General features: G+C 44.2%; 1 protein-coding gene across 4 annotated transcripts in view; it reads right to left on the reverse strand.

The window, feature by feature from the left end:
• The window catches only part of sbf1 (SET binding factor 1), a 161204-nt gene that overhangs the window by 96215 nt on the left and 50710 nt on the right, over nt 1–14279 (reverse strand). The window lies entirely within an intron of this gene.

Genomic DNA, 14279 nt, shown 5'->3' on the forward strand with positions numbered 1-14279 from the left:
GACGTTGTGTCAATGAGTTTGATCTGTCATCTTGATGAAGGACAGTGGTTTGGAATCCCAGCTTGTTTCAGCTGATGATATTCACTCATGTTTTGGTCTTTTCAGAGGCGATGACAGTAAGTTAGGGAAAAATCAGTGGTCACTATAAGACAGATGGGAGTTAGGGTCATGCCAACCTTCTCCATATGACATTTAGAGCATTGTGTTCTTTATCTAGTGATCCCTTTGGGTTGGCCAGTAGTTGGCAGTAATAGAAATTGCAATGACTTGTCAGTTAGCAGTCTATGCTGCATTTGATGCTCCAGGTTTCAAAGAACAAAGAACAAAACAGCCCAGGAAACAGGCCCTTCGGCCCAACGAGCCCACGCCGCCATTTTAACATTGAGTCCCCCCTCCACCCATGACCCTTGTCTATGCTTATGGCATTCCACATTGAGGGAAGACTAATTTAGGGTCAATTTGTTACACCAATCAGCCTAATAGCACATCTGTGGGGTGTGTCCTCAGACAATTCCAAACCCAACAGCTTGAGTGAGTAAAGTCCATGGATTCCAGACAGTCCAGCCAGCTTTGTTTTCTACGGTTGTCCAAAGAAGCATGTAGCGCTGTGGTTGCTGCTGGATCTCCAGTTTGTTGACACTGCTGAAAGACAACTTTGCACTCAATGCCTCAACAGGGGGCATACTGTTCTCTGAAGCTCTAAAAGATGTTTTTTTTTTGCTGCAGCAACAAGCAGGACCACAAATCGATTATACTGTTCTGGTGTTGGGGGATATAGTGGATGGTTTTCTCCACCTCAGAAATCCAGGCCAGTCTGCCTTATGGAAGTTCTAGGTTGGCACTTGTTTTGCTGACATGACAAGGATTTCTACCCCCCATATGGCTGATAATCAGCCTATATTGGCTGTGTGGGAAGTCAAAGAGGATAGTTCAGGGCAGGCATACAGGACATCTTCACTCCTTGATGAGAAATGGTGAAATCAGCATTGAAGTCCCTCTCCCACCTTGCTGGTCGGAAGGTTGCATGATCTTTAGCGTCACACAAAAAGCAAACATCCTGTCCACTCTCCAGATTGTCAGTGATAATCTCTCATCATACCTCACTGCCTCCTCCAAAGCTACATGGCACACCATCGCTGAATCCCCCCTTAAACATCCTGAGGGATCCATTGATCAGAAACTGAGTTGGACGAGCTATATAAACACTGTGGCTCCCAGAGCTAGTCAAAGCCTAGAAATCCTGAGGTGATTAACTCATCCCCTGACTTCCCAAAGCCAGTTCACCAGCTATGACGCATAAGTCAGGAGCGTCACAGAATACTCTCCATTGCCTGGATGAGAACAGCTCCAACAATACTCAAGAAGCTCAACACCGTCTATGATCAAGTAGCCCTCTTGATTGCTACCTTTTCCATAAACATTCAATCCCTCCACCACCGATCAACAGTGATGGCTGTGTACCACCTACAAGATGCATTGTAGGAAGTCACCAAGGTTCCTTACGCAGCATCTTCCAAACTCACGACCACTATCATCTAGAAAGACAAGAGCAGCAGATGCCTGGAAAGACTATCACACCAGGAGGCTCTCCTCCAAGTCACCCACCATCCTGACTCGGAAATCCTTCACAATCGCTGGGTCGAAATACTGGAATTCCCTCCATAATGGCACTATGGTACACCTACACCTCAGGGATTGCAGCAGTTCAATCCTGTAAAATCAACCTTGAAAAATTTTATAAAGCATATAGCCCCCAACTACTCACTATTTATCCTGCAATCCCCATTTCACCTGTCAGCGCCCAGAAACCCTGGCAGCATCAGCTGCAAGAAAGGGACCTGCTGCTCATGTGTACTTGCACAGGTTAGCAGATCTGCCTATTTCCAACACCACTTTTTCCAGAATTGTAGCATTTTATGCTTTTCCTCTTCTCACCACTAAAAACTAGGGCAATTTATTTTTGATGGAACTGCAGATTTAGTTATTGGACATTAAACCGAATCTGTGAGCAAAATCTAAACTGGACCTACCATGCAGGCAGGCAATGCTGACACGATTGCTCTTTACCAGAAATGAACACATTAAGGTAGCTCTGTGAAGCAGACAAATTTTACATGGTAAGGATTGCAATTGTTCAAGGAGAGATTTTAAAAGGTACAATATTTTAGAATCCAAGCTTGAAAAATCAGCAGCTTAAAAGGTAACATGAGGGTACCTCACTCCATTTACTCCAAAATTAAGTCATACACAAGGAAATCAGGGGGACAGCTGTCAAATGTTCTCGGCTTCCTTCCAGGCACACTGCCCTAAATTTCCAAACTTCACAATTCAGAGGCAGTGCACACTGCTCAACGCCCGCTCAATTTCAGACATCGATTTCCCTGTAAGGAAATGAGGATTGCAAGAACTCAATCACGAGTCTCATGCTAATGAAAGTTAAATGGACAACGGGTCAGTGTGTGGATTCCACCCGCATTGCAACTGAGGTCATGTCTGAACACTGTACACATTATGTTTCTCGCAGTCCCAATTCCCCCAACCTCCACTTAGCTAGACTACAATCTTTTAAGAAGGGCACTGACCAATGCCATCCTTCTTTCCATGTTAAATGTGCTCAATCAGGGCTGTATGTATGACAAAGGCTGTACAACAAAAGCATTTAATAATGACAAGTAAAGGCCTCTATGTGCGACCTACGCAAACTAGACTGAATGATTCAAAATCACAAACAGCTAACAGTACAATAAAAACAGATTTATGAATTCAACAGTCAAAACAAAACTATTTTTAATCTGACTGCTAGTACTCAGCTGAACATATTACAAGTGTAATAAAGGAAGCAGTCTGTTCTGTGGAACACAGGAGTAAGCCATTCAGGCGATCAAGCAAATTCTGACATTCAATTAGATGATGCCTGATGTAACACATTCTCCGTCCTTCAGTTCTGATGAAGAGTCAAAAGACTCTGCTTTCTTCTCAGATCTACTAAGTTTATCCAACATCCTCTACTCTTGTTTTGAATTCCAGCATCCATGGAATTTTGCTTATTTTCTTATATTTATGAGCCTTAGTTTTAGACTCCACAGATGAAAACATCTTCTGTATATTTATTCCATAAAGCCTCTCAGAATCTTAAAGACCTTGATTATGTAACCACTTGGCCTTCTCTTTTTTAGGGAAAAAAAAGTCCCCAGTCCACTCAATCTTTCCTCTAAGGCATAATCTCTCCATTCTGGAATCATTCTTGCAACTTTTTCCCACCTATTCCTGTGCCTATAAATCCCTTTTCATAATACAGGACCAAACTGCATACCACTCGAAATGTAGTTTAATGAAGATTCTGTCCACTTAATGTAACTTGTCTGATTTTTAATTCCATCCCTCTAAAAATTACCCAGTGCTTCATCTTATTTCAGTCATATTAACCTATGCCACAGCTGTTAGTAATTTGTGTGTCTGTAACCCATCTGGCCCCTCAACCACATTTACATACTTAATTTTCAAGAAATTCAGCTGTTTTAATGGAACTCTCCAACTGGGTGTTACCCCCAAACTTTGAGATCATATCCCTGGTGCTCAAGTCCAATTAGTTCAAACATGGACAGACAGCTAAACTCCAGGGGTGAGGTGAAAGTGACTGCCTTTGACATCAAAGCTACATTTGACCAGGCACTGCATCAAGGAGCCCTGGCAAAACTGGTGTCAATGGGAATTGAGGGGAAAACTCTGGTTGGAGTTATGCTGTGCACAAATTAAGATGGTTGTGGTTGTTTGAGGTCAGTCATCTCAGTTCCAGGACATTACTGCAGGAGTTCCTCAAGGGAATGCCCTAGGCCGAACCATCTTCAGCTGCCTCTTCAATTACCTTCCTTCCATCATAAGGATTAGCAACTTTTAGATACTAATACAGTCCACATCCAAATACACCAAGACCTGAAAAATATCCAGGTGTAGGATAACAAGTGGCAAGTAACATTCAGTCTACATAGGTACCAGGCAATGGCCATCTCCAACAAGACTGAATCTAACCATCACCCCCCTTAACATTCAATGGTATTATCATTGCTGAATTCCCTCATCCCCTGGGGGTAACCATTCACCAGAAATATAAATACTGTAGCTATAAAGAGTAGATCAGAGGCTGGGAATTCTGCAGTGAATAACACCTCCTGACTCTCCAAAGCCTGTCCACCATCTACAAAGCACAAGTCAGGAGTGTGGTGGAATGCTCTCCCATTGCCTGGGTGAGTCAAGTTTCAACATTTGAAGCTTGACACCATCCAGGACAAAGCATCCTGCTTGATTGACACCCCATCTGCAAATATTCACTTGCTCCATCACTGATGCCGTGTGTACCACATACAAGATGCATTGCAGAAATTAACCGAGGCTCAGGCAGCACCTTCCAAACCACGACCACCACCACCTAGAAGGAAGATAACAGATACTTGCAGACACCATGACTCAAGGAATTGCCTCAATTTCAAAGCTTTCATCTTTGATTTCAAATCTATCCATGGCCCCCTCCTTCCCTTCTTCCCTTTTCCCCAATTCCCACACAATCTACAGTTCCACTTCCATTGCAACAACTTCCTGAAATCTCTAAGCTTTTATTATGGCTGCCTGACAACCCTGATTTTAATCATTGCAACACTGGCAGCCATGCCCTCAGCTGCCTGGTTCCCAAATTCTGCAATTACCTCCCTAAACATCTCTGCCACTCCCCCCACACCCCTTTCTCCTTAAAATCTAACTCCAAGCAAGCCTTTTGATTCTCTGCCCTTATCTAAGGTATATGTTTGGATTGACTGTTCAGCAGAATAAATTATGTCCATATTATAGGGACAGGTCAGTGGAGCAATTCTAGAGACATGAGGGTAGAAATTGGGAAATTCTACGTTATTGCATTATCTCAGAGAAACCAAATTGTTTTGTTTTTTAATTGCTGAAGGAAGGGTTGTTTGGTGCAGCATGTTTGAATCTGGATCTTGAGTTGCCTGAAGTAAACCAGGTATTCGCTAGCCTCAGTCTGATGGCAATGATTTGTTGTTGTGGGAGTCCTGGAGCATGATGCTGAGGCAGAGTGGTGGTCAAGTTTAGCAACCGTTACCAAGACCAGATTATACCTTCAAAAGCATGTGTTAGTGTGCGTCTTTTAGCTAAGTTACTTTTGGCACATATAAGAAACAGAAATTCAGCAATAAGTAGCTGGTATTATTCATTTGATCACAACAACATTCATCACAAGTTATACTATTCTAGTGTAATGATTCAGTAGTCTGGGAGTTATCAAGGCAACTGAATCTTCCTGTCTAAATTGGAGAGCCAAGTGGCTCCAAAAACAAGTGTTTTGGTACTGTTTTAAAGGAGGTCAAGACAGAGGCCAATAGGGTGCTTGTGCTGGTAGAACAGGTTAACAAAGCTGGTGGGGTTCTAGGTTTTATAGAGAGAGGAACACAACAAGAACTAATGCTTGCACAAAATCTTTATCAAAGAACATCTCACAGGATTTGATTTTGATTTGTCACATATATTAACTTAATGAAATACAGTTTCTTGCATGCTATAGAGACAGAACATACCATTCACAGAGAAGGAAACAAGTGAGTGCAGAATGTAGTACTGCAGTCATTGCTAGGGTATAAAGAAAGATGAACTTAATGCAAGGTAAATCCATTCAAAAGTCTGACAGCAGCCAAGAAGAAACTGTTCTAGAGCTGGTTGGTATGTGACCTCAGACTTCTGAATCCTTTTCCCCACAGAAGAAGGTGGAAGAGAGAATGTCTGGGGTGCGTGGGGTCCTTAATTATGCTGGCTGCTTTGCCGAGGCAGTGGGAAGTGTAGACAGAGTCAATGGATGGGAAGCTGGTTCGCATGATGGACCTTTTGTAGTTCCTAGTCATCTTGGGTAGAGCAGAAGCCATACCAGGCTGTGATACAACCAGAAAGAATGCTTTCTATGGTGTATCTGTAGCCATTGGATACAGTCGTAGCTGACATGCCAAATTTCATTAGCCTTCTGAGAAAGTAGAAGCGTTGGTGGATTTTCTTAACTGTAGTGAGGGCGGGCGGGCAGGTTGGGGGGGGAGGGGCAGCTTGTTGGTGATCTGGACACCTTAAACTTTGAAGCTCTTGACCCTTTTCTACTTTGTCCCCATTGATGTAGACAGGAGCATGATCTTCTTTACATTTCCTGAAGTCGATGACAATCTCCTTTGTTTTGTTGACATTAAGGGAGAGATTATTGTTGCTGCACCAGTTCACCAGATTCTCTCTCATTCCTGTACTCTGTCTCTGCATTGTTTGAGATCCGATCAGCACTGTCAACTGCACAGGGTTAGAACTTAAAGACAGGGATATTAAAAAATAGTACAAGCCAATAAAAACCAAAGACATACTTCAAGGAGTGTTATCATGTGTCTTCATGATAAAAAGGGGCATTGCTTCACTGGGGTTATATTTAGTCACCAATCCTCTCCATTCTGCTCATTTACCACTGAAGTTATAGGTCAACCATACAGTATTTAGGTTTTGTATGTCCAGACAGGAACTATTTGTATCTGCAATTTTGCACTTAAGCAAGCAAAGAAAGGAAAAGTTCATCACTGTGCTCCCTAACATTAAGACCAGAATATTTTAACAGTTGGTCCGGGCATGTGCAGCCTTGAGCCGATTACAATTGCGAACTAAAGTCCAGCCATCACACAGATGGCCCAGAAGTCTTATCTGAAAATGGCGTGCAGGTTACCACAACATCTCATAATATTTCAACTATGTGGTGGTTTCACGTTTCCTGCTTCTGCTTACACAGTGAGACAGAAGACAATTAGCATCATGGTAAATGGTTCAGCTTAATGGGATAGTCCAGTAGAATCACTATCTTCAAACTTCTTTGCACCACTATAACCGGACTAGCTGCAACATCCACTTTTGGTAAAGCAAAAGTCAATTACACTGGACAAATATTTAAAAATTAAATTATATTTTGAATAGGCTAAGCTAACCTGCATCAATATTTAGACCACCATGCATCAATTTGCCTTTTGAGTCACAAATAGATCAACTTTTTCTGCCAATGCCAGGGTACTTGTTCCAAATGTGCTACTCACTAGCACACAAAGGCTATATAAATTATAGGGAGCATCATAAACCATTCCATTCATAACTTGAAGGACAATCAGATAGCAGAAATCCTGCTGATAGCAGTCCTGGACTGAGAGAGAGAAAGGCAGCTAACTGTAGCTCATTAAAATGTTGCCCTGATGTCAATTAGCTAAGTTGCCCAATACTCTTGCTATCAGCCCAAGCCACAGTCAGACCACGTGGGTCAGCCACATTACTTCCTTAAGTTATAAAATCAAAAGTAACTCAAAATCATTTGGTCCACCAGACATGCCCATGGGAGAACCTGCTGTCCTCATTCAAGGTGGAGGATGAAAAATAAATAGAAACAGGAAATGAAGACAGATGTTTATAAATGTTATAACAAGCCACTGAGCTCTAGATACAGCAATTATAGTCAAACCAAAGTGTCACCTGGGGAACATTTGATCCCTTGCTCCTGAATAGTTAAGGCCTGATAGCCATTCAAGAATAAACTCAAGCACACTCAATACAACTCTCAGCAGTCTCAGATTTTGCAGCAAGTGAGCAGAATTTAATTGAGCTGAGGTCCATGTATACACACAGAAAGCTATTATTCATTTGCCTATTTGCAGGCCCAAAACCTGGAACAACTACACATTTCCTGCTTTCCAGAAACTGAACTGAAGGTGGACATTAATCCACTTCCGAACACATCACAAAAACACAGAAGAAGGTAGATCCTTTTTAATCCACTGAGGAGGAGACATGGACACTTCCTCCAATAGGAGAGTCCAACGCACACACCCCCACCCCCGTCCCCACGCGCGCACACGCCCACCCCTCCCCGCGCACCCATCCCCACCCATCCACACGCACCCATCCCCACACACACCCGCGCACCCATCCCCACACACACCCGCGCACCCATCCCCACACGCGCACCCATCCCCACACACACCCGCGCACCCATCCCCACACGCGCACCCATCCCCACACACACCCGCGCACCCATCCCCACACACACCCGCGCACCCAACCCCACACGCGCCCCCATCCCCACACACACACACAGCCCCAGCCCCACACACACACACAGCCCCAGCCCCACACACACACACAGCCCCAGCCCCACACACACAGCCCCAGCCCCACACACACACACAGCCCCAGCCCCACACACACACACAGCCCCAGCCCCACACACACACACAGCCCCAGCCCCACACACACACACAGCCCCAGCCCCACACACACACACAGCCCCAGCCCCACACACACACACAGCCCCAGCCCCACACACACACACAGCCCCAGCCCCACACACACACACAGCCCCAGCCCCACACACACACACAGCCCCAGCCCCACACACACACACAGCCCCAGCCCCACACACACACACAGCCCCAGCCCCACACACACACACAGCCCCAGCCCCACACACACACACAGCCCCAGCCCCACACACACACACAGCCCCAGCCCCACACACACAGCCCCAGCCCCACACACACACACAGCCCCAGCCCCACACACACACACAGCCCCAGCCCCACACACACACACAGCCCCAGCCCCACACACACACACAGCCCCAGCCCCACACACACACACAGCCCCAGCCCCACACACACACACAGCCCCAGCCCCACACACACACACAGCCCCAGCCCCACACACACACACAGCCCCAGCCCCACACACACACACAGCCCCAGCCCCACACACACACACGCCCCCAGCCCCACACACACACGCCCCCAGCCCCACACACACACGCCCCCAGCCCCACACACACACGCCCCCAGCCCCACACACACACGCCCCCAGCCCCACACACACACCCCTAGCCCCACACACACACACACACCCCTAGCCCCACGCACACACACACACCCCTAGCCCCACGCACACACACCCCCCCCAGCCCCACGCACACACACCCCCCCCAGCCCCACGCACACACACCCCCCCCAGCCCCACGCACACACACCCCCAGCCCCACACACACACACCCCCAGCCCCACACACACACCCCCCCAGCCCCACACACCATCTGCTCACATGCAGCCTCCCCCACACACACAAGCTCACGCGTGCACCCCCTACACACACGCAACCCCGCATCACTCACCAACCGACACACGCATCCCCGCCCCACCCACACACAAGTTTGTGTGAGATTCAGAAAGATTTATTGCTTCGTTGGTTGGTGAATTCCAAATCAGAAAATCAAGATCTGTTAGCAAATACAGCTGCAGATAGCAATAAAGTTTAAATGAACATCTATCCTGAACAGCACCTAAATCCCCATGAAGGCAATAAGGGAGGGCCTAGAAGACATGATTGCCAGTGTGTAAGCTTTTTAAATCAAGTCACCAACAAATATGAGATGTGACACAGGCTGAAAGACAGTATTCTATAACAATGAAACTGCATAAACAATCTGAGATGAGGAACCTTTAACATATGCACAGTCCCAGGGACGGATGCAGATTCACTGACAGATCTAGCAAGTCATAGCTGCATTGCAGCAAACCTAGCTATTTTAAGCACCAGCCAGAGCTCTCTGCACTGCTGTTAACTGAAAAGCTATCAACAAGTTCAGGCTCTCATGAAGCAAGCTGTCAAAGCATGATTCACTTACCTGACCCAATATGTATATATAAAAATCTCAGCATTCACCTGACATCAAGCAATTTCCACATTTATTTACAGAATACAACAGAAGTAGGAATTGTTATTGACATAGAATAGTGCAATATTGACATACACAGGTAGACACAATGTGGAAACATCTAACTGCGCTGCCCCAGAACTAGGATCTAAAACTCTGGGATGGGAATGTGCTGCATCACAGCCAGCCTGCCTCAATCAACTTGAAAAGCTTGATTTTACCTGATACAGTCCCTCATCTCAGTGATTAAATTCACATATTCTTTAAAAAGAAACACATAAATCAATATATAGGACAATCGAGGGATACAGGATTTAAATAACTACTCAGAAATGTGCGACTCCTTGTAAAGTTCAATCAGCAGGCAGCATTGCAAATTTTAAATGAAGTGTAGATAGAAAGGGACAAGGAGAAAAGAGCAAGTCAGTGGCAAGACTGAGTAGAGAGTCACAGAATCCTCACAATGCAGGAGGTGGTCATCCAGCCCACTAAGTCTGCACTGATCACAATCCCACCAAGGCCCCATCCCCACAGCCCTACCTATCCACCCCGCTAATCCCCCCAAAACGTGGAGAATGCGCAAACTCCACACAAACAGCAACCCAAGGCCGGAACCTCTCAGGGTCCCTGGCACTACGAAGTAGCAGCACCAATCACTGTGCCACCATGCCTCCCAACATTTGTAATTTAAACATCTATAGTCCTCTGGAAAAGTCTCCTCTTCAAAATCCTGCATTAGCACAACTCATAGTAAAAGTTAAACTGATAAGGACCTGGCTTTCAGTTCATAACTGCACATTTTACCCTGGGTGATTCCAAAACCTCACATTAGCACTTTCTTCAAGTCACGGTGGCACAGTGACCAACACCGCTGCCCCACAAGGGACCAGCAGGGCAAACAAATTGGGCTATGGGGATACAGCCTGGGTGGGAGCACGGCCAGTGCAGATCCAATGGGCCAGATAACCCGCTCTTGCACTGCAAAGACTCCATGACCACCCAGCCTCTCTTGACCCCAGCAAGTCAATTCCAGAAGCTGGAGGGCATCAAGGGATGGGAAATAAATGTATCCCTTCCAGCACTAATACATCTTATGAATGAGTTTAGAAATCCATTCCAATACAGTCCAAAGATGTGCAGGTTAGGTGGACTGGTCGTGCTAAATTGACCCTAGTGTCAAGGGGATTAACAGGGATTATGAGAAGTGGGGTAGTGGTCAGTACAGACTCAATGGCTGAGTGACCTCCTTCTGTACTGGAGGGGTTCTATGATTCTATGATACTTCTTGCCCCAACATTCCCTTCTGCAAAAAGAATAATTTTTAGAAAATATTTTCATCATAAAAAAATTAAATAGTCCAGTTCCTAAAAATGCTAATATGCTCTGTTTCTCCTTAAATTATGTATCAGCCCCAGCAAAATACCTTCAGCTGAATTTGGGGATTCTTAGCCTATTAAATAGACCAAACATTATTGCCAAAAATCATTGTTCGTCACAGTACATTTAAACAGCCGTGCGCGCCTAAGACTGGAGTTACACATTGTTAGCTGACATGACAGAATTTCCAGCCTGACCACAACACTTCAAGCTGCACGGATTTATTAAAACATCTGAATTTTATTCCTAAATTACCCCACACTGTTCAGCCTAGTCTGTTGTATTGATGTGTCATTCAAGCTGTCACTCAGTTCTGATCCGATTGCTACCTAACTGGGACATATAATTTCTCACACACGCATCGTTAGCTAAATAAAAATATACTTGACATCACTGCACCTAAGTAACTGAGGAGACTGCAGGGTTCCTCCCTTCTCAATATAAATCCATAGGCTTTGGCAATATCATTGATACTTGAGCTTAAGGGGCGGACTTACATCTGACCCAGCCTCAACTGCCTTCCATAAAAATGCATCAAGCCCAATAGACTTTAGTGTTCTCAGCTCTGTCCTAAGTTATCTTTTAAATTCAAATCAAAAGTTCGACTTTGCTAAACTCTGAATATTTTTATATTGCTCTCAGGGTGTTGGGAAGATGGGTGCTAACGTGCTGGCAAGGCCAGGGTTATTACCCCCTTCAGTTTCTCTGATGATGGAATGTTGATTGCTTCTACTACAGAGTGTTTTTTTCAAATTACTTCTGAAGGCTTCATGAGTCAGTTATCACTGAAAAAGTGCCCTTGACTCTTATGATAGTAGAGAATTTCTTGAACTTAACCAAGTAGAGTATTGCTGATTTTTGGCATAGTAGACAGCAATGTCAGATATTCCACTGGAAAGAGAAGGGCTGAGGAGAGACCTGATAGAAGTCTACTAAATTATCGCGAGACAAAGGCTGGGCCATTAGTCAAAGGCTTTTTCCAGGGTATAATGTCAATTGCAAGGAGGTTCAAAGTAAGAGAGGGAAAGTTTAAGGGAGATGTGTGGGGAAAGTTTTTCACACAGAGAATGGTTGGTGCCTGGAACACTAGAGGGTGTGCTGGAAGCGGGCATATTAGCAACATTTAAGAGGCATCTGGATGGGTTCATGAATAGGGAGAAAAAAGAAGGATACGGACTGAGTAAGAGCAGAATTTTTTTTTAAGTTTAGTTAGGCATAGACTTGGAGGGCCGAAGGGCCTGTTCTCGTGCTGTACTTTGTTCTCTTTATAAGCAACTTGCTCCCATTTTCATAGCATTCAAATTCCTTCAATCTTTTACGCCGATGTTACAAAGCTTCTGGCAAAACCCAGTATTTTCAAATCATTTTTTAGTTGCTCTTCACTGGGATCTACAACATTGATACGTCTTTGAATGCATCTTTATGACACCAGAATGATTTCCATTCAAAATGTAAATTTAGACAATTGCACTTCCATAAACATGCTATATATGGTGCGCATAACTGGTGATTTGATAATTTCAAGCTTCAATTTCTAGGAATAGAGGGGAACATAAAGAAATATAAGAAACCGTTGCAGGATGAGACCATCCAGCCTGCCCCATTATTCAATAATATCATGGTTAATCTTGCACTACACTATCTCCACACCTCGTGATTCTTTTACTGCTCAAATATGTATTGGCCTCTATCTTGAATATATTAATCAATTGAGCATCCACAGCTTTTGGAAGTATTAAAGTTTTGTGAATCCTGAAAGTTCAGTGAAAACATTTCCTGTCTCATTCCTATATTGCTTTACTCCGAGACTGTGATCCCTAGTTCTCGACTCCCCAGCCAGCAGAAACTTTCTTCCAGAATCACCCTCATCAAGCTGCATATTAAATTTATACTTTTCAACAAGATCATATTTTCTAGACTCTAGAGAATATTGGCATAGTATACTAAGTATCATCTAATTGGACAATCTCATCCAAGAAACTGCTTTAGTGATCTTTCGTTTCATTCCCCTTGAAGTATATCTTTTGTTACGTCAGGGGACAAAAACCGTACACAGCACTTCAGATGTCCTCTCACCAAAGCCCTAGAATATAGGGCGGTACAGTGGCAAGCACTGCTGCCTCTCGATGCCAGGAGGCCAGATTTGCTTCTCAGCCTGAGAATGTGCGGAGTCTGCACATTCTCCATGTCTATGTGGGTTTCCTTTGGGTGCTCTGGTTTCCTCCCACAGTCTAAAAGATGTGCTGGTTAGATGTCCCTCAGTGTACTCGAACAGACGCAGAAGTGTGGCAACTAGGGGATTCTCACAATAACTTCTTTGCAGTGTTAATGTAAGCCTACTTGTGACACTAAAAAAAAGCCTTATGACTTCTTTATTCTTGTTCTCTATCTCCGCTGTAATTAAGGCTATCACACCATTTACTTTCCTAATTACTTGTTGTATGTGCATGTTAATTTGAGATGTGTACAAGGATATCCAGGGCTCAAATTATGAAGAAGCGTCCTCTTATTCAAAATGTTGGCTCTATTCTCGCTCCACAGATGCTGTCAGGCCTGCTGAGGTTTTCCAGCATTTTATTTTTTTGTTTCAGATTTCAGCTTCCGGAGTATTTTGCTTTCATCTCAGATTATGAATATTTCTCTTGCCCGTTCAAAAAAAAAGCACACATTTGTCTTTGTCACAATTAATAATGCTGATTTCTGCTGGTTAAACATCACTTTTAACCTTCCAGAGTATCTTAACGAAATGCCGAGAAGTTTTGACATTGTCATTTGCAATTCAGGTGTAAAGCTCCAAATAACTTGCCAGATAACACTGTCATGAAATTCTGGGCCAATATGTTATCCTTCTGATCCATGCTAATCCAGTTTCCTATCCAGCCCCTAATTTCATAACTCTTAATTTTCTCTTGTACTTTCACTTGCAGTATCTTATTAAACGTCTTCCTCAAATCCATGTACACCACATCCACTGCATTTCGCTATGTCCATTTGCATCTGTAAGCGATCTATTTGTACCTGAAAGTGAACTTTTTGTAGTTCATGCTGCTTACCTGCATTTTCTCTTTATATCACAATACATGCTAATTCAATCCTTAATTAGAAACTCAACTTTTCCTTCCCACAAACATTAAGCTTA

The sequence above is a fragment of the Carcharhinus amblyrhynchos genome, chromosome 19, assembly GCF_965287045.1.
Source record: "Carcharhinus amblyrhynchos chromosome 19, sCarAmb.v2.hapA, whole genome shotgun sequence".
Lineage (NCBI taxonomy): Eukaryota > Metazoa > Chordata > Chondrichthyes > Carcharhiniformes > Carcharhinidae > Carcharhinus > Carcharhinus amblyrhynchos.